This window comes from Microtus oregoni, unplaced genomic scaffold, assembly GCF_018167655.1.
Source record: "Microtus oregoni isolate MIOR12 unplaced genomic scaffold, Mior012 000050F_002, whole genome shotgun sequence".
Classification (NCBI taxonomy): Eukaryota; Metazoa; Chordata; class Mammalia; order Rodentia; family Cricetidae; genus Microtus; species Microtus oregoni.
Window position 1 is genome coordinate 15795 of NW_024543226.1, and position 20233 is coordinate 36027.

A 20233-nucleotide genomic window follows, 5' to 3' on the forward strand; every position below is an offset into this window, starting at 1 on the left:
GAAGTGTCCTTGGGGTATATGCCCCAAGTGCTATATGTGGAATATGAGGTAGTTTGAGTCCCATCTGTAGTACAAGTATTGAAGAGATCAGGATACAGGGAACCTATCTAAACACAATAAAAACAATTTACAGCAAGCCAACATCCAGCATCAAATTACACGGAGAGAAACTCAAAGTGATTCCACTAAAATTAGGAAGAATACAAGGATGTCCACTCTCTCCGTATCTTTTCAATATAGTATTAGTTGACCTAGCTAGAGCAATAAGACAACAAAAGGAGATCAAGGGATACAAATTGGAAAGGAAGAAAAGTCAAACTTTCATTATTTGCAGATGATATGATAGTACATATAAGTGACCACAAAAACTCTACCAGAGAACTCCTACAGCAGATAAACACCTTCAGTAATGTGGCAGGATACAAGATCAACACAAAACAATCAGTAGCCCTCCTATATAGAAATGATAAAATAAAGAGAAAGAACTCAGAGAAACATCCCTTTTTGCAAGAGCCACAAATATAAATTATCTTGGGGTAGCTATAACTAAGCAACTGAAACACCTATATGACAAGAACTTTAAGTCTCTAAAGAAAGAAACTGAAGAAGATATCAGAAAATGGAAAGATCTCCCACGCTCATGGATGCTCTTGCATAGGTAGGACCAACATAATATAAATGGCAATCTTACCAAAAACATTCTAGAGATTCAAAGAAATGCCCATCAAAATCCAAACACAATTGCTCACAGACTAATAGAACAATATTCAACTTCATGTGAAAAAAAAATTACAATAGTTAAAACAATCCTGTACAATAAAGGAACTTCCAGAGGCATCACCATCCCTGAATTAAAACTTCACCATAGCGCTGTAGTGATAAAAACAGTTTGGTATTGGCATAAAAGCAGACACATGGACCAATGAATTAAATTAAAGCCCCAGGTATAAATTCCTCTGGGCAATGTGCCTTGCCTTCTCTGAGGAGTAGATGAAGGTTGGGGGGACGGGTAAGAAGAGGGAATGGGCTGAGGAGAGGGAATAGAAACTTGGAAGGTATGTAAATGAAAAAAAATGATTGTTTTCTTTTTAAAAATACTCACTTTTCTAACTCATCTGAACATACATGAAATATTTATTTAATGATTTTGTATATTGAGACATATACTAGGTGATGTATGAAAAGAGGACATATTTCAGAAAACCTCTCATTTTTGAAACTTACAAAGCAGGCGGTGAGATACATAAACATGCAGAAAGTGACAGCACCTTAGGGTTTTGTGAAACAATAGCTACCGCACATTTAGTTATTGCCATAAATGGAGTGATGGACAGTATTGGCAACGTTAAGAAACAAAATGAGCAGCCTGACCAAGATTATAAAAACTGCCTTTCAAGCCCGGACACTAAGGCGTCTTTTAAAAGAGAAAGGAGGTATGCTAGAGAGGGTTTCAGGAAGCTACTCATACTCTCAAACATGACCGCATATCAGCAACATATTATTATTAATTCCCCATGATACTGGCAGGTTGAACCACCTGCAGGTAAAGTTGAAGTAAAATTGATGGGACTGAGTACTTCAAAGTATCATTCATTGTTAGCTTACCATGCTTCAAAGAATATAAGGTTTGTTCTTATAATTGTTGTTGTTATTATTTTTATTGTTATTATTTTTCCTTTGATTGAAAATAGATTGTTTTCTCATGCAACAAATGTCCCAAGAATCCTATCAAAGCACTAAACTCAACCTGGAATCCAGTATGCTCAAAGGACCTGATGCAGACCCTTGCAGAGACTCTGAACGTTGGCTCGGTTCCTCTGACTTCACAAGGGCTTTGATGAAGCTGTTACCAGGTGTGGGGATGTAGCTTAGAGGTAGAGCACATGTTTCGCATATATGAGGCCCCGGGTTCGAGCCCTGGCATCTCCAAAACAATACTTTTAACCTTTGATTTTCTTTTTTCAGGATGTTTCTGTACAAGGTGTCCCAGAATTTAAAGTCCCGTGATGAGGTTATATATGCATAGCTAATTATTGGAGAAAATTGCTCATTTGTCACCGTGACAGCAATGTTCATCTTTGTGACGACATTTCCATAGATACCACCATGGTCTGGTGAGTACAATGTGGTCGGGCTTTTAGGGATATGCTTTGTTCACAGAGCGGAAAAAAAAGAAAAGCTCTGCATTCGTAGTGGGGACAGTTTCTCTAATGGGTATGCTTTCTTGGGTGAAAACAAGGGTGAAGAGTTCTTCCTTTGAGAGGAAGTAAGGGAGGGCTGGGCGGAGCCATTCCTGGTTACTAAGGGGGAGGCAGCATTGCGGTTGTCATAGAAACCGGGGTCATTATGGCGACTCTTTTCAAATGGCGACCGGACGATGTCCTGGAAAGGAGCATTCAGTTCCTGGTGTTTGGACTGAGTTGAGCTTATGGATTCCCGGAGGTGAGCACCAGAATCTTTCTGAGGGTTGGGAGGCAGATGCAGGGATTCCAGACCCAAGTAGGACCACTCCTACCTCGGGGTTTGCAGCCTGTGTTTCTCCGGAAGGAGAGAGACTTGGGACCATTCTGCCTCCTCCTGTGCTGTTCTGTACAGGGCTGTGCTGGAGCCATTGTCCAGGAGGGGAGTTGTCGGAGAGTGAGCAGGAGGGAAATGAGGCCAAATGAGCACTCTGTGATCCCGACTTCCCACTCTGTGCGTGAGATTGCTCGCTGACATTTGAGGTTTTCCGTATGTTTCATAGAAATGTTAGAAATGTTTTATCAGATATATGTATTTCTAACTTTTCTCCTAGCCTCAGACTTATCATCTCAATTCTCATCCATGTCTTTGGAAGAGCAGGAGATTTTAAATTGTAAGATCCCACCTTCTCTAGTTCTTCAATTACGGTTTTTATTCGGTGTCTTGTCTGCGAAATCTTTGCCTGGCACTCAGTGACAGGGATTTTCTTCTTGTGTTCTGTTTGACATTTATAGGCTGATTTTTATATTTTTACATCCGTAATTTATTTTGAATGGTCTTCACATATGATACGATGTAGGTCCTAGTTTATATTTGTGGGTTTGGATATACACTTGCCTCAGTATTGCTTCCTGAAAGGCCATCTTTATGCATCAAATTGCCTTGTTTATTTGTGAAACATCAGTTCTCCAATTATCCAATCATGGTACATATGCCAGTAATCCCAGTGCCTGGGAGGCTGCAGCAGGAGTATGGTCAGTTCTTCTCAGCACACACTACACGCACTACACACAAGCTTGATGCCAGCATCAGACACAGGAAAAATGTTGACTCGATATAGGCAGTGGTCTGTAAATGTGTGGATGTGAGCGTCGAATGTTGGTTTTGGACTTTTTCTTGCCAACTTTGATTCAAAAGCATGCTGGTCCAATTACTGTAGGTTCAAACAGAGGTCTCCTATCAGGCAATGCTGTTCTCTAACATTTGTCTGTTTCTAAGGTTTACGCAAGCTATATATTTAGTCTACAATGTTTAGAATTATCCACTCAATTTTTATATTTATTTATTTATTTATTTATTTATATTTTTTTGGTTTTTCGAGACAGGGTTTCTCTGTGGTTTTGGAGCCTGTCCTGGAACTAGCTCTTGTAGACCAGGCTGGTCTCGAACTCACAGAGATCCGCCTGCCTCTGCCTCCCGAATGCTGGGATTAAAGGCTTGCGCCACCACCGCCCGGCTTCCACTCAATTTTTTTTTTGATTTTTCGAGAATTTTTAAAAAGAGTAAGTGCTATTTTATTGTTAGTGCATCGAATCTGTAGCTCAGTTTTGAATCAACAGACATCTTACTAATAATGAATTGTTTGAGCCGTGAACATAGTTGTCCTTCATTAAGACAGGTTGTCTCCAATTCAGCAATGTTTGGAAATCTCTCGGCCTATCAGCACTATGGATCTATCTGTCGGGATAATGCACAAATATTTGTACTTTTTGATTCATCTATAACTGCTATTATTTTTTAAACAAATAGATACGTATTGTTTTTTCTGTGAACAAATTATTAAATCTTCTGTAAATTGTCAGGAAACAAGTGTCAATGAAACTTACAAAGGATATATTTTGTTGAAAGCATGGATTACCCCATGATGAAAACGTTATTTGATGTGTAATGCAGTTTGTCGCTATTTTCTTATCGGCATTTACAGGTTATTATTGACAGTCTGAAACAAATGAGAGAAATGTCCCAGAGACAAGTCCATGGCCATCGTCACAGGAATCTCATTCAGACCACATAATTTAGGAGCTCTCACCATCCTGTGTGTGGTCAGAAACGAATCTGTTGTAACGTGATTGTACCCCTTGAGCTCTCAGTAAACACCAGGGAGCTAGGAGAGTGAGAATGAGAGGTGTCGTGTGTGTGTGTCGTGTGTGTGTGTGTGTGTGTGTGTGTGTGTGTGTGTGTGTGTTTGTACAGGAATTCCTTGGCAGAGGCTGGTCTGCAAAGCCTGATTGATTGACTCTTAGACCTGCAGTGATATGAAGATGGTGGAAGTCGCAGTCCCAGGGCCTAATTACAATTTCCTTTGTGTTCTCTTGAGCCCATGAGTAGCCAATCCTTGGGCCCCCTGTGTTGGACTTACCTAATACCTTGTCACTAACAGATGACGTTGGACCTGACATTTAAAATATCAGAATATGTCTCCTTAACAAGGCTCAACGTTTCTGAGAGTCAAAGTACTGTGTGTCATCACATAGCAGCTAGTAGCTGAGGTTTCTCTGCTTTACCATAATAGTCTACTTAATATTATCTCCAATGCACTGAAGGAGAGTCTATAGTTTCTTCATTCTGTTATTATAAAAACTTCATGAAACTGTTTCCACATTGTAACATGTAATTTGTACTAACATAAACCTGTCTCACTCATGTTTACTCACATATATTTGACTCCAGAATGAACTCTCCTCTTCCTTTGAGGTGAGAGCTGTGTGTTTACATTGACAATTGTTAGTGTGTGTTGTGTATATACTCATGCTTGTGCAGATATGTCCCTGGATATATATGTGTGAAAGTTAGTTAATCACTTACTGCTGTGATAGGTTATGTGTTATAATTCTCCTGGTCCTCTTCAATGATGACCTGGTGTGTAGTACACTGCTTACTTATCTCCATAGTTCTTTACTCATGTGCTGACTTTTATCAGTATGGCTCAACACCCATTTTCCTAAACTGTTTTCCTCTCTATTGCCGTTCTCTATTTCCATGCTCCATTTGTCCCAGTATTGGCTAGAGGAATCCTTTTAAGATGGCATCAATGAATATCACAAATTCACCTTAAGCTTAGGAGCTCACAGCCCTGCTTCAGGGAAAGTTTGCCCCAAATTAACAGCTCTGCTCTGGTAGGGGAGGGTTACCCCAGCCAGGTTGTTACAGCTCTCCTTAGATCCTCAGAAGAATAACAACTCTGCTCTGCTAGGAGAAGCTTTTCCAGTTCTGCTCCCCTCACCTCTGCCTTGCTCCAGTTGAAGTCATTGCTTCTCTGTTCTTCTTAGGCAAAGAAGGTCTCACCCAAGCCTCATTTAAGAGATTCACTGGGAGGGAAGAGTCCAGGAGGTGGCTGACCCTGCAAGAGTGTGAAAGGCAGCTCCCAACTGAACAGGTACAGGGTGGTTTCATGCTCAGTCATTAGCTTGTTTTCCTGCTCTGGGATTGGTTCCTTTTATGCTGAGAGATTGGTTAGTTTGTTTCGCTGAATTGGTAAGTGGAAGAGTGTGTTTCTGTGGCTTTGGTTTCAGGGGCAAAGTGTGTTTATTTCACTGGCCTTTTTAAAACGTTGGGCTCTGGTTTCAGGGCCAGTGAATTGATTCTAGTCTCAGGGTCAGTGTATGTTTCTTTTGCTCTGGTTTCAGGATCAGGGTGTGCTGCTTTGGACAGAAAGGGGTGTTGTTTCCCCTAGAAACAGATATGCAGTCCATTGTGGGCCAGCAAGTGAGTGCTGAGAACCCAGCCCAGGTCTTCTGTAAGAGCAGCAAGTCCTGTTAACCATGGGGCAATCTCTGAAGTCCAAGTCACCAAATATAAAACGTAATTTGTATTTTTCCACTTTTCCCCATAATGACAATAGACATCTTCTTATACTCAGGTAGGTATAAGTTTCATTATTATTTACCAATCCATAAAGTTTCTTTATGTTACTTAGGTTCTCATACCCAACCACTGCCCAACTCTGTCTGCAGAAAAATACAACAATCTGATATTATAGACAAATTTATATATGCTGGAATGTATTAGGATAAAACCAGAGTTTAGAGACATCTGGCCTTCATTCATCTTGAATATATGTTTAAATTTATCTCTTTTGTTGCCCATGATAATTGTTCATTCTTAATATGAAATAGTGTAGCAATGTATAGCTACACGGCAAGTTTTATAATTTAGTTTATTTCATGTGTATATATGCTTGCCTACATATAGGTATGAAGAGCTCATGCATGCCTGTTGCTCATGGAAGCCAAGAGTGGACATTGAATCCCTTGGCACTGGAGTTAACAGTTGAAAACTGCCGTGCTGGTTTTGGGAAATGAGTCTTTGCCTGTTGCCTGTTGCTGAGGTTGTTTTCAATTTCAGTGTCTTGTATATAAAGCTGTTGTGAACTGAAATAAATAAGTCTTTAAAAGAAAATATGTCCTCTTTCTCCAGGTTATATATTTGGGTTGTGATGGCCAGATGACAATTAACATATGAAGAAACAGAAAAAGATTTTTCCAAGTTATCATCCTGTTTTCCATGGCCACCAGCAGTGGGTATTTGAGAGTCATCCTCCACAAACTTGCCAGGTCTTTGTATGACAAGTCTTTATTTCTGAGTATTTTATATGGGTGTCGAGAGTCCCATCAGAATCACCTGTCTCTCTTCCCTAAGTGTTAAGCATGTTGCTGCTGTATGTTTCTCTTAGTGGAGCATCTACTCACCCTTCTGGTCAAGTTTTATTTCCTGAATTGTTTATTTTCTTAGTGTCTCCTTTAGAAGCTTTCTGTATTCTGGATACAAGAAGACTGTCATCTGATATACAATTTCCCACATTCATTTTCCCAGGTAAGAAAAATATGTTTCTATCATATATTTGGAAGAATAGACATTCTCTCACTTTATGGAATTCTTAACACTCCTGTTCTTCATTTAATGAAAGGGGGTTTGCCGTATCTAAGAAGTTTGTTTGTAATTCATGAACCTGAACATCCAATTGTATTCTGCTACAAGATTCATGTTTAGGTTGTAATTTGGACTTCTTTTAGGTTTATTTTCCCTATTTACTGAGGGTCTGCCTGTATGTCTGTGTGTGCCAAATACACGTTTGAGTGCAGATGCCCACTGAGACCAGAAGAGACTGTCAGTTCCCCTGGATCTGGAGTTACAGACATCTGTCACCCACCATACGGGTGCTGGAAACTGAAGTCAGGTCCTCTGCAATAGCAAAAGGCACTCTTAACTTCTGAGATGTCTCTCTAGTCCTGTGTAGATCATTTGTTCATTCTCGATTGACTTTTGTATCCTGCGATATACGTTTGTCTATATTTATATTTGTGCATGGGGAGGTCTGCTTGTCCCAAAATAAGACAGAAAGACAGGGCATTGAAGGGGATATGAGAGGGAACACACAGCCCCTCACCCTGTAATCATTTTTACATTTTTCTGACATTCAAGAAACCTCAAGCCAACTGATAGAGCCAAAATTACCTGCAGATATGATGCAACTATTCCTAAAGACATCCTAAATAATGTTTAAAAATAACAACAAATAAACTAGAGTCTGAAGATAGGGTGTCAGGAGCTGTTTCCTCCTGAAGTCATTACAGGAACCATCACCCTGGGGAGTCTGCAGAGAACCCCACACCCCTAATTGTGTTAGGAATCGTTCTATTGACAGAGCCTACCCCATACCCAAATTGGCTGTTAATGGAGAGCTATCTGTTAGTGGAACCCGCCCCACATTCCAAACTATCTAGAGAACTAGGTGTGTCAACTCCTAGTTGTGAGTTCCCCGCCTATGTGACCTGACCGAATGTAACCTCCTGGCCTAGTGACCAACGTGAACTACGTGAACCATGCGACAAGAGTCCAGGCCCCTGTGCCCCCCCCCCCCAATTCCTTACCCTATATAAACTGTAAACCTGTCTCTAATAAGCGCAGGCTTCGACAAATCTACCTAGCCTTCTTCCTCTTTCCCCCCATATCTTCCAGATAGTGCCTCTCCGGGACCCTGGAATAGCTGAACTGCCAGGTGGGTTACAGACCCTAGACTGAGTAACCCACCCAAAGCGGTTTACAGTGGCGCCCGAACCAGTGACTTGGAGCATGGCCAACTATTGGATGAAGATGCGCGGTCCCGGGACAACAACAAGAAGAAAAAAGAAGATTCTATGGCTGTAGAACTCAGACACATCTGCAGAATGAGGTAGGCGCAGGATCACTGTCGTCCAAAAAGATATGGGACTTTCAAAGGAAGAGAAATTCATACAGGAATTTGCCCACGCCTTTAATCCCAGCACTCGGGAGGCAGAGGCAGGCGGATCTCTGTGAGTTCGAGACCAGCCTGGTCTACAGAGCGAGTTCCAGGACAGGCTCCAAAGCCAGAGAGAAACCCTGTCTCAAAAAAAAAAAAAAAAAAAAATCAATCAATCAGGGAGAGAGGAGTAAGAGTCAAAAAGAGAGATTTATGTGTTTGCTTTATGTGTTTGCTTGCGGACTCAAAAGGGAGTCCCTCGAGATGCGAGAAGTTAGGGTACAATCCACACAGCTATGCCTGCCAAGCAGGCTGGCTGCTAGGGCTAGAGAGCCTATGTCTTTAACCCCCTGCCATATGGAGCAAAAGCTGACAGGCAGGTTTGCTATAAAGGAATCTAGACTCAAAAAGCTGCAGCTTCATTTAGGACAGTAAATATGCTTCTTTTCCATTTTTAAAAATCTTGCTTCTTGGTCAAAAATCTTTAGTTTGTAGGTGTCTAAGTTTATATCTAAGGTAGATTAATCTCAGTACTGTGTTTCTGTAAAAAAGTTTTAAAATCAAAGATTGTAACACATTCAGAAAATTTTTAAAATTGTTTAGGCTATCCTGAGTTTTCATTTCTTTCTCATAAAGTTGAGGTTTGTTCTTTCGAGTTCCGTGAAAAGTTTTGCTATAATTTTAATGAACATTTACATTAAAATCTGTATGTGAGTTCTGTGAAAAATGTTGCTATAATTTTTTTTAATTTATTTATTTATTGTGTATACAACATTCTGCCTCCATGTATGCCCACACACTAGAAGAGGGCACCAGATCTCATTACAGATGGTTGTGAGCCACCATGTGGTTGCTGGGAATTGAACTCATGACCTCTGGGAGAGCAGCCGGTGCTCTTAACCACTGAGCCATCTCTCCAGCCCGTTGCTATAATTTTTAATGGACATTTACACTGAATCTGTAGATTGCTTTCAGTAAAATTGTCATTTTTGCTGTGTTTCTTCTGCTTTCCCAAGAAAGTAGGGGATCTCTCAAGATTTAAAATTCTCATACAAGTTTTTCCATTTGTACGGCCCGCTCTTGGGTGGGAGTCGTATTGTTTCAGCTTGAGGTTCTTTCCTGCTGACAGGTGTTGCTTCAGGCTAAACTGCTGAGACTCCAGCCTCTCACTAAATTTATCAAGGGCAGGAGTTATACTCTACCAAGTGATAATGGTTAAAAATAAAAAACATTTCTGCCTTCACACGCAGAGATTACGGGACTCAAACTTCTGTCCTGCTTGCTTAAAGTTATTCCAAGATATTTTGTGGTATTCATGGATACTTAAAAGGATGATGTCTCATTTATCCTAGGTGTAAAAGAGGTACATTTGGGTTATTTTCAGATTCTGGCTATGATAAGTAACTCTGCTGTAAGCAAGTCTGAGCCCATGGTCTTATGGTTAAACAACTTTGTATTTAGGCCCAAAAGGGTTATTGCTAAGTTTTGAGGTAAATATTTGCCTAATTTAAAAAAAATAGACATAATGGGGGTCCCCCAGTGCTGGGGAGACTCTCACTCAGGTCTCCCCATGGCTCGCTGGAGGCCATCCTTGCTGAGGTAGTGCACGTGGCTTTAGTTGGGGGTGGGGGTGGGGGGAGGAGTTCAGCCTCTAGTGACCTAAAGAGAAAATTTTTGAAAAGGGGCCACAGCCCAGTGGTCCAGGAGGGTCATAAATTCCAAAAATACAGTGGTGGTCGCAGGAGGACAGCTGCCTGCCTTGGGACCACTCCCAGGGTCATAATCCGCTAGTTCCTAAAACAGTACTGTGATAATTGCAGCTGGAAAACCCGTTTTTCGAGGTAAAGGTCTGGCTTTGTCTTCAGACAGTTCCTGGTACAGGGTCGCTGAACAGGCTAGTCCTGGATTTTTGATCCTTCTCTTCCTGATGAGGGAGTCTGGTTTATCCAGGTTTTTCAATACTATGTGTGATCCAAAGGTGACTGTCAGTTTGCACTTCCAGCAATGGAGTTTTTTCCCTACCCACATTTTCTTAAGCATAAATTGTTAGCAGTAATTTTTAATCTTGGTCATTTTTGCAAGGATAAAATAAAATCTCAGAGTTTTGGTTTGCATTTCTCTGAGGGCTAAAGGATGTTCTGCTTAAACATTTTTTAGGTGTCTCTCATTTTTAAGTTCGTCTGAGAGTTTTCAGATTAGGTCTGTAACAAATATTCTTATTGGATTAATTTTTAATAACTAATTTCCTGAGTTCTTCATATATTTTTGAAAGGGATTTATGGTAAGTAAAGATCTTTTCCCACTCTATAGCCTTGTTATACAAAAGTTTCTCAATTCAAGAGATCTAGTTTATGGTTTCTCACAATGTTTGTGCCACTGAGGCTGTGTTTGAGATGTGGCAAAGTGTACTTCAAAAAATTTTTTCTCTGTGAGGTTCAACATAATTTTTATATGCTGAGGCCTTTGGCTCATTTAAACTTAAGTTTTGTACATGGAGATGAATATGGATCTATTTTCATTCTTCTACATGTTGGTGTCTAATGAGGCCAGCATTATTAGTTAAAATGCTTCCTTTTTCCATTTTCCTATCTTTAAGGCAGACTTAAAACTTAAGAGGAGGATAGCTTGCAAACTTTTGGTTGGATGTCCAATGGTTAAAGCTCTAGTTATAATAGTCTTATGAGGGACCTTGAGCCAATAGATAAAATTCTTACAAAAAAAAAAAACAGTTTTCAATAGAAAGCTTAAGCAAGCTGCCTAACAGATACTCAAGAAGGTAAAATATAAATCAAAAGGTAAAGTATGCAATAATCAACAAATACAGTATATTAATTATAATTCAGCTATGGCAAGTGTGTATATTAAGTACAAACTTATTCTACAACAGTTTTATAAAAAAATGCTGTTTGTGGCTAAACCTTCCCAGTTTTGCCAGTTAAGATATTAAACTCTTAATTTAAAACAGTAGCCTGTCTGATACAAAAGGACAGGATAAAAGCTGAAAAACTGTTTGACAGAATATTGACTATGATCAGTGTTTCTTATACTAAACAATAGATTCATTGATAATTTTAAGCCTGATTCCTGGACAATTGTCTTTGCTCAATTCAAAGGCAAAAACAATAATCTTTTCCCAGATCATTGCTACAATTCACACAACTGTATTTTGCTAATGTTATAGCAAAAAATCCCTTAAAGGATTTTATGCTAATTTTTAGCACATTTCCCCAAATTTATTTTTGTTTTTATGCTTATATCAAATACAAAAACATTCATAATATTATAGAATATTATACACTCACTAGGAATGTTGATAAAGATATTTGTTTATTCATTCACTTGGAGTTCTTAAGTAAAACAGTATAATAGAAAATAAGTTAGAAAAGACTGTATATTCCAAAATCCTAAAAGTGATCACTTAGGGGCAGTATAAAAATACACAGAGCATTGCTATCATGAAAGTTAACTAAACCGAGGCGCTTGTGTGAGCCCCCATGCTCACATTCTCACTCAGGCTTCCCCCAAAGCCTCAGCCACACCCCCTCCCACTACTCCCGCCCCACTCCAGGCCATGTGGGCTAGAAGTTACTTTCTCATACAATCCATTGGGTGTCCACAGTATTGGGGTGGTAGTCCGAGGCCAGCCTGAGACCCTTCCTGTGTACACACAGGACTCACAGACTCCCACTGTCCCACACAGGTCATCTGACTGTGACCTTGTCCAGCTCTTCCCTCTCAATAAGAGAACCAACTACAGAAGCCTGAAAGGTCTGTCAGCTATGAGGAATAGGTTCACAGCAGAGGTCTAAGTGTCACGGTTAGGCCACAGGAGATATCCATTTCAGGACCCTAAGAATATTTTATTAACAATTAACAAGTTTTCCTCTTTTTATGTGTGGTATTAGGGCAAGAACAGGTCTACGGGACTTCCTTCTAAGGGGCAAAAAACCCCAGTCAAGAACAGCGAAGCTCACGGTCTCTGCCACCAGGTGGCGTCATAGAGCAGTCCACAAGAACCTGGATGGGTGGTGGCAGCCACTCTACCTATCTCCTCCCTCCTCCTGGCTCCACAGCTGTCAACAGCTGACCCAGAAGAGATGAGGTAGGGCAGGAGGGAGTTTTCTTAGCCCTGGCAAGACAGAATGAAGACCCAAACGCCTTTCTTCTTCTTCTCTTTTAATCTCTTTTAATACCTAGATATAAAGATCCCAGAACCGACCACAGTAACAACAGCTGCATGTTGGCAGGTCCCTTCCAGGGCTGTCCTGAGCACCTGCCACGTGCCCAGCTCGCAGGCCCCGTTCTAGGAGGAGCTGGGGCTAGGGACTGCCTTCAGCCCACAGCCTCTCAGACCTCTGTTGGAAATGTGTGGTCCCAGTGGAGGAGGTCTTCCCTTGAACCAAGATGAGGGTTATTACTTGTGGAGAAACTTCATTTTATTGCCCAGACCCTTTAGGAACTTATTGACTCCGCTGTGTTCTCCGCTGGGCAAGGTTTCGAGGTATTCCTGGGCTCGGACCTCAAACAGACCTTTGGCATCCTGCCTGCGTAGTTCCCGCTCCTGGATGAAGCCACGGAAAGTCTGGGTCTCCATGAAGACCTGCAGGAAGCGGCGCAGGCTCTTGGAGGAGACAGCTTTTCTGAAGGCCTCTCGCTGCAGGCTCCTCTCCTCGTCCGAGGTCAGGAACGAGGAATAGTGGCCCACAATCTCCACGAAGAATCGGACAAAGGCTTCAGACGCCACCGCATTCAAGGGGCTGAACTCAGGGCCATGCACGCAGTCCAGTGGGCCTCCATCCTAGTCACAGGCCAGGTCATTCCTCTGCTCCAGAATGTGTTCCAGGGCTACCTGAAGCTTCCGGGGCAGAATGGAATCCTCGTCCTCCATCTGTCTGAGGAACCGATCATTGATGAGATCTACCACAAGGACCTCTTCCAGTGGCAGCTCCCTGAGCAGCGGCAGTGAGCTGGAGAGCAGCCCGATGAGGAAGGGCGTGGGTGAGCACACTATGTCAATCGTGGCGGGTGGCAGCACTGGGATGTAGGTGTGCTGCCAGCTGAAGGGGTAGATGAGCGCCACCACGGCATGGCAGCACTTGGACAGCGTGCTGAGTTTGTCCGCAATGAAGATGACCCTCCTTTCCAGGAGCAGGGAGGCAAAATCACTGATGAGGTGCCAGACGCTGAGGGAGGAGAACAGAGACTCAAAATCCACGTGCTCCAGCCGGGAGTCCAGGGGCCAACACAGCTCAATCACAACAGTCCCCGAGCTTGGCAGGAAGTTCTTGACAACGATGATTTTGCCCAGGACTGGGAAAGGGGCTTCCATGATGCTCCTCATGAGGGGCTGCACCAGAGCAGGGGAAATGCCTCTTCTCTTTTCCACCTCATCCAAGAACTTTGAAAAGAGGCTGAAACATCCCAGATGGCTCACAATGCAATAAACTTCAGGAAGCCTCTTCCCTTTGCCTCCAGGCAGCAATCTTTGGCAATAACCGAACCTTCTGCTCCCGTCTTCTCCAGTTAAGACAAATGAGAATGTTTCACTGGTAAACTCCTGGATGGAAGCCCAGTCCTTGGCGTCAGGAAAGCAGAACTGGGCATTGCCTTCAGCTGGTCCTCAGCCTCCCTTATGAACTTGAATGACTTTTCTAACTTCAGAGGAAACTGCTGGGTGAGTTCTGGCACATAGGCAGCCCCTGCCTGCTTCTTGTGCAAAGACACGACCACAAAGTACTCGAAGAGTTGCCTCTACTGGTACTCGCTGAGATCCCGGTCAAGCGTGGAGTAGCGAGGGGCCTGCTTCAGGCGGGACTTCACATTGACCAGGCGCTGGCTGTGGGCTTTCAGCTTCTCCTCGGTGTCGCTGTCAGACTCGCTGTTCTTGTCTGTCACTTTTCCTGAGTTGCTCTCCGTGGACTGGGATAGCCTCTTCACCCGTTTCTTTCCTCTCCGGGCCTCATAAAAGGCATTGATCCGCAATACCAGCCTGGGGATCTTTTTCTTCTTCCTGCCATTCTGTAGGTCTCCGAGGTTAAAGAAAGTGTCATCCGGGTTGCTAGCTGTTTAGGGGGGGCTGGCTCTCACTGGGGACCCAGCTCCCTCCCGACTCAGCTTCTGGGTGTCCAGCAGTTTGAAGTTTCTTCTCTCTGAATTTTGCCTGAAAAATGCAGACTTGGACAAGGATTGCTTGGTGAAAGTGTCCGGGATGGAAGAGGTGGGAGATCCAGGGAAAGTCAAGACACACTTCTTGCCCAGGCAGCGGCCATGTAGCTCGATGTCCTCATACGGATTTTCCTTCATAGGTGGATCTAGAATGTCTTCGTAGACGTTCTCCGATAAAGTGCATGTGAGTCCCAGCTTGGTCTGTGCGTACCAGTCCACCCTGCTGCTCTCAGAGGAGGACTGCAGTAGGTCTTCAAACTCATAGGACTTCCTGTGGTCAGCACTGGGTCTCTGCTTCCCAGTCCACAGTCTTCTATTCACAGAAGTAGGAGGCGGGGAGGAGGGTAGCGGTGGGGGATGGGGAGGTAAAGTGGGCAGGGGAGGCAGGTTTCTCTTCTCTTTCCTGAAGCCAATGCCTGAGCTCCCAGGACTGCTGTCCTTGTCCCCTTCTCCTGCATGTTTGAACGTTCTGCGGGGCTTGGGAAGGGGGTTGATGAAAGGCTTCGGGGACACTGTCTGGAGCCCGGGTATACACTCTCCTGGCCTTTACACTTCTCTGAAGCCTCAGGGCCTGGCTCCTTGTCCTCCAAGGGGTGGGCCTTGCGGCCAGCTGCAAAAGCACCCCCACTTCCAGGACTCTCGGGAATGTGCTGGTCCTCTTCTGCTTTGTCAGGCAGACAGTGTGGGGAATAACAAGTCCCCAGCAACTGGGGGTTCAAACCAGCAGAGCCATCCTTCAAGGCCTTCTCCAGTCTCCTGACCTGTTTGAGCGCGGAGAGGTGGTCACTCTGAAAACGCAAGTCACTGGGCTTCAGCTCGACACCTCGGCGCTGGCTGGGCTCCGGCTGCCCATCACTCTGCCTCAGGCCTGGCCACCGGTCTGTGTCCTGACACGTGGTCTTTGCTGTCCTTCTGCTGTCATTTTCCAAGCTCTCTGTTTCAAGCCTCAACCCATTCTTTGTTCTGGTGACCTCGCTGCCTCTCCGCTCTACCCCGCAGGGTGGCAAGTAGTTCTCTTGGCCCTCCGTTGGCCTGGCAGGCTCAGGAGTAGGTGGCTCCTTCTTGCCTTCCCACTTGGATATCTTGTCCTTTATGCTGAGGGGCTCGGTCTCGGGTGGATGGCCCAGGCTTCTGGACGCTGCCAGGCTGCTTCTTCGAGGGCCTGCTGGCCTCTTTAGCACCGAGGTCTGCAGCCGGGCCATTGATGATCATACTGGAGCCGAGCATGTCCACTCTTGCCTCCAGCATGAGGTTGTGGGGGTTCCTTGGGGAGCTCCTTCCCAAGGGCAGTGCTGGATTAGACTCTCGAGAAGGAACAGATCTCCCAAGTGGCCGCCTTCCAAGAACTTCCCCAGCCTTTGAACCCTCTGCCTTGATCCTCCCCGCAGGCGGGTTCCTGGGCGCATATTGCTGATGCCCATGGCGGCGGCAGGGGGGGGGGGGCCTGGGGCGCCAAGGCCTGCTGCCCTCAGCGCCTTGGTCCACATGGCCTCCCCCGCTGCCACTAGCTCCTTGGGTCCCTTGCGGGCGTGCCTTTTATGCTAAATTTTACAAATGGCTCTTCCAATGGAAGAACTGCATATAGGGCTAATAAAAAAAATTGTGGAGCATAACAAGGGTCCTTCAAAGCAAATCATAAAAGTTGTAAGCAGATCCTGATGCAAACGGATCTGACATGATAAAACCAAGCTGACCTTTGCTAGGGCAAGGTGGAAAAAGCCCTTACAATGCATTATGAAAAAACCCGACCTATATATATTTGGGGTCGATGATATGTTTATGCTTTTTTCACAGAAAGAAAATAAAATCTGGACCTGGATGATGTTGAGGCTGCAGATGCCCCACAGAGGTCTTCCAGAGGCAACTGGGGAGAGGTCCTTGGTCTGGCCTTTCCTGCCCCCAAGGAGAGGAGTGCCTGATAACAGAACCTGCTGCTCCACTCTGCAGGGTGTCATACTGCCTCTAGAGAGTCAGGGAGACCCGGCTGAGATAAGTGCCAGGATGTGCTCCAGATAGCTGAATCCAGCTCACCTCACTCAGAAATCCCACCTGCCCTGGAGCACAAATGCTAAACTGCTTCTGCAGCTTGAATTCTGGTTTGCTTTGGAGCTAAGGTGCAGACTAAACAATTGTTTTAATCTTTGGGACACAAAACTCATTTTAATTTAAAATATTAACCCTTCTTCACTAAAGAAGGGTGAAGATTGGGGTTCCTGTCACTGTTGCTCAGAGACTGGAACTGGGTGCTGGAAACTGAAGTCAGGTCCTCTGCAATAGCAAAAGGCACTCTTAACTTCTGAGATGTCTCCCTAGTCCTGTGTAGATCATTTGTTCACTCTAGATTGACTTTTGTATCCTGCGATATACGTTTGTCTATATTCATATTTGTGCATGGGGAGGTCTGTTTGCCCCAAAATAAGACAGAAAGACAGGGCATTGAAGGGGATATGAGAGGGAACACACAGCCCCTCACCCTGTAATCATTTTTACATTTTTTTTTGACATTCAAGAAACCTCAACTCAACTGATAGAGCCAAAATTACCTGCAGATATGATGCAATTATTCATAAAGACATCCCAAATAATGTTTAAAAATAACAACAAATAAACTAGAGTCTGAAGATAGGGTTCATTCTTTTATATCACTGGATGTCTTCCAGAGGATTCAGGGTTGATACCCAACACCTACCCGATGGTTCACAACTGTCTGTAACTCCAGTTCCGAGAGATCTCATAAAGTCTGGTACCCTCTGTGGGCTTTAGGTACTCACGTGGTGCACAGACTTCTCTGTGGAAAAGCATTCAAAAGCAGAAAATAAAAAACGCAGTTATGCTTTCTTAGGGGCAGAATACTTGTAGCCTTGAGATGGATGATGATAGCACTCTATTCTATCGCCTAAGTCACATAATCACCTTACAATTTAATTTACTGAAAGAAACTTTAAAAGGAATAAGCACATTTAAAAGCATTGCTTTTTAGTTTCATTTTTTACTTTTTAATTACCTATTGAATATTTTTTCCTAATGGAAAAATAGAACCCATTTAAAGAGTAAAAATATTCTTATAGTTAATTTAAAAACCTGAATATAGGCTTTAATGTAATTTAATCTTGAAATTTTTTGAATTACATTCTTTCAGCAATGTAACTTTAGAGCCATAAAAATCCTCCCATTTCTCCCTCTCCCACTGTACCTCCCTCCCTGCCCACCTCACATACCCTTTGCAATGCCACCTAATCTCAAGTCTCTCTCCAGTCCACTCTCAGGCCATCATGCAGGAGCCATCCTTATTCTGTGTGAGCTTCTATCCACAGGATTAATAAGCTCACAACCTTTGCTTCATCCTGGCTGTTTCTGAAATTCTTTACTGCATCCTAGATTCATCTTTACCAGGGTCAAGGTCATCAAAGGGACAGGGTTATCCTCAGGCTGCTGGTCACTGTGCTGGGCTGTACCTCCCTACCACCACCAAGAGTCCCAGAAAACCTCGTGAAGAGCATATGTTTTGTTCACTGAAGTGTCTTTGTGTCTTTGCTAAAGGTGTCCCCTACACATGTGTGACTCTTCTGTCCCCTTCATATTCTTTTCTGTCTTATTGTCATTTCCAATCAGGCACACTGTCTACATTTCTCTATGTTTATAAGGAGTCTGGAAATCATGTGTTCATCCTCCAAGTTTGTTCCTTTATAAGGTTGTTTCAAGCTGGGGTTTTTCATATTCACTGTGAGTTTCAGATTAAGCCCATTAGTTTATGAAAAGTCTGTTAGAGTTCTGTTGGTATTGCACTGGATCTATAGGACTGTATGAGGAGAACAGACACCTGTATATTCCATCACATGAAGATGATTGTAGCGTGAGTTCTAATTGGTCTTAATAATAAAATCTGGAGTCAGATATTAAGTGGTTGGAGCTATAAGATCAGAACAGCAGAGCAGCCAGACACTAGTTCTTTCCTCAACAAAACCCTCAGACCAAATGGAGCATCCTGTCTCTACAAGACCTCAGACTGACTGCCTGGATCTCCTATCTCCTCCCACCTTATATTCCTCTCTTTTCCCAGCCACATTCCTTTCATTCTCCATCTCCCTCGTGCTGGGATTAAAGGTGTGTGACACCAAAGCACTTTGATGAAAGATGTGAGTCACCACTGCCTGACTCTGTTTCTCTTTTAGACTGGATCAATCTAATGTAGCCCAGGATGGCCTTGAACTCACAGAGTTCTGTTTCTTAAGTGTTGGGAAAGGTGAGTTCCAACACTGCCTGTCTTCTGTGGCTAACTAGTGGCTATCTGCACACACTGATTCTCAGGCAAGCTTTATTGTCATGGAAGAAACAAAATATCGCCACAGTCGATGAATCTATACATCTTTACTCTCAGCAATGAGTTGTCCCATTCAGTGTCTAGGCACTACAGAGAAGTGGGCAGAGTTTTCCTAATTATTTCATATTTCCTGATGCTATCTCCAGTGACAGGGATTTTAAATTACAGCTTCCACACATTCATTTCACTGTGGTCAGCTGTCTGTGTTAAATTTAGACAGAGTTATTGATGAATCTTTTAGGTTAAAATATTTAATTACATTCTCTATGATGAAAATGTCTTTGGTGCTAACATATATTTGCTGTGTTTAAAATTTAGTACTTTGAAGTTGCAAGTGAATTATGAGAACAGAAACAAATGTCCAACACCCAGTTTGGGGGAAAATTTCTAAGGCAGCCACAGGTCAAAGGTTTGCCCCAATGGCATCTTTGGAATCATAGAGATAGTCCTTTACCTCCCAGCTAGCTCCATCAGGGAGGTGCTGAGATCACGGTGGAAAGAAGGGGATACATGTGAAGAGTTAGGTATGTATGTGTAACTCCAGAAAGGTTTGTATTATGAAGAATACTTAGGTAATTATTTTCAAAATATCTAATATTATTTTCCCCAACACAAAAAGGAAAAGGTTAGTACTCGTGTGTTTTCCCTCTTGTTTTCCCATCCAGTCATGCAGATTTTAGCAGTGTTGCTGTGGACTTGTACAGAGGGGGTGTTTTATGTATGGTTCTTTCCATGTTTATTATAACCATGACGCCTGCTAAGTGTTGCTCTGATACCTACTTCCCTGTGCAGTTACTAGTATACAAGCATTGCTTGTCTTTGAGTAAAGTTTCCCTTTTATCTTTTGTTTATTAATGGATTTACTCATGCGTTTGTGTCTACTAAGAAACACCCATTTCTTAAAGGAGTACTCCTTTGTCATCATTATATACTGTGATGCTTAAATTATCCCATAACATGCCCGTGGGAGTACATTCAAGTGGACCTGCTCTTCATTTGTTATCTGTCCAGAATTCTGGATTATCTGACCACCCCTGGGAAGAAAGCCAAAAGCAAATGCTTCTTGTCAGTGATACTTTGTGTCCTCTGTCTATCAATGTCAGGTCTCTTCTATGAGAAGAACAGCAGACCTGCAGAGAGAACACGCAGAATGTTGACAAGAAGCTGACATGAGCCCTTGTTTCCAGTATGTGAGTCATCATTGCCACCAATGTGAGTGTGTGTGTGTGTGTGTGTGTGTGTGTGTGTGTGTGTGTGTGTGTGTGTGATGTGTACATGGGTGTGTA

General features: G+C 43.2%; 1 non-coding gene and 1 pseudogene across 1 annotated transcript; one reads left to right on the forward strand and one right to left on the reverse strand.

Moving 5' to 3' along the window:
* Positions 1-1857: 1857 nt before the first annotated feature.
* Trnaa-cgc lies at positions 1858-1929 on the forward strand. The gene has a single exon. It is a non-coding gene; the product is annotated as a tRNA-Ala (tRNA).
* A 10083-nt stretch (positions 1930-12012) lies between these two features.
* On the reverse strand, positions 12013-16398 carry LOC121436729 (annotated as a pseudogene).
* Positions 16399-20233: the final 3835 nt, after the last annotated feature.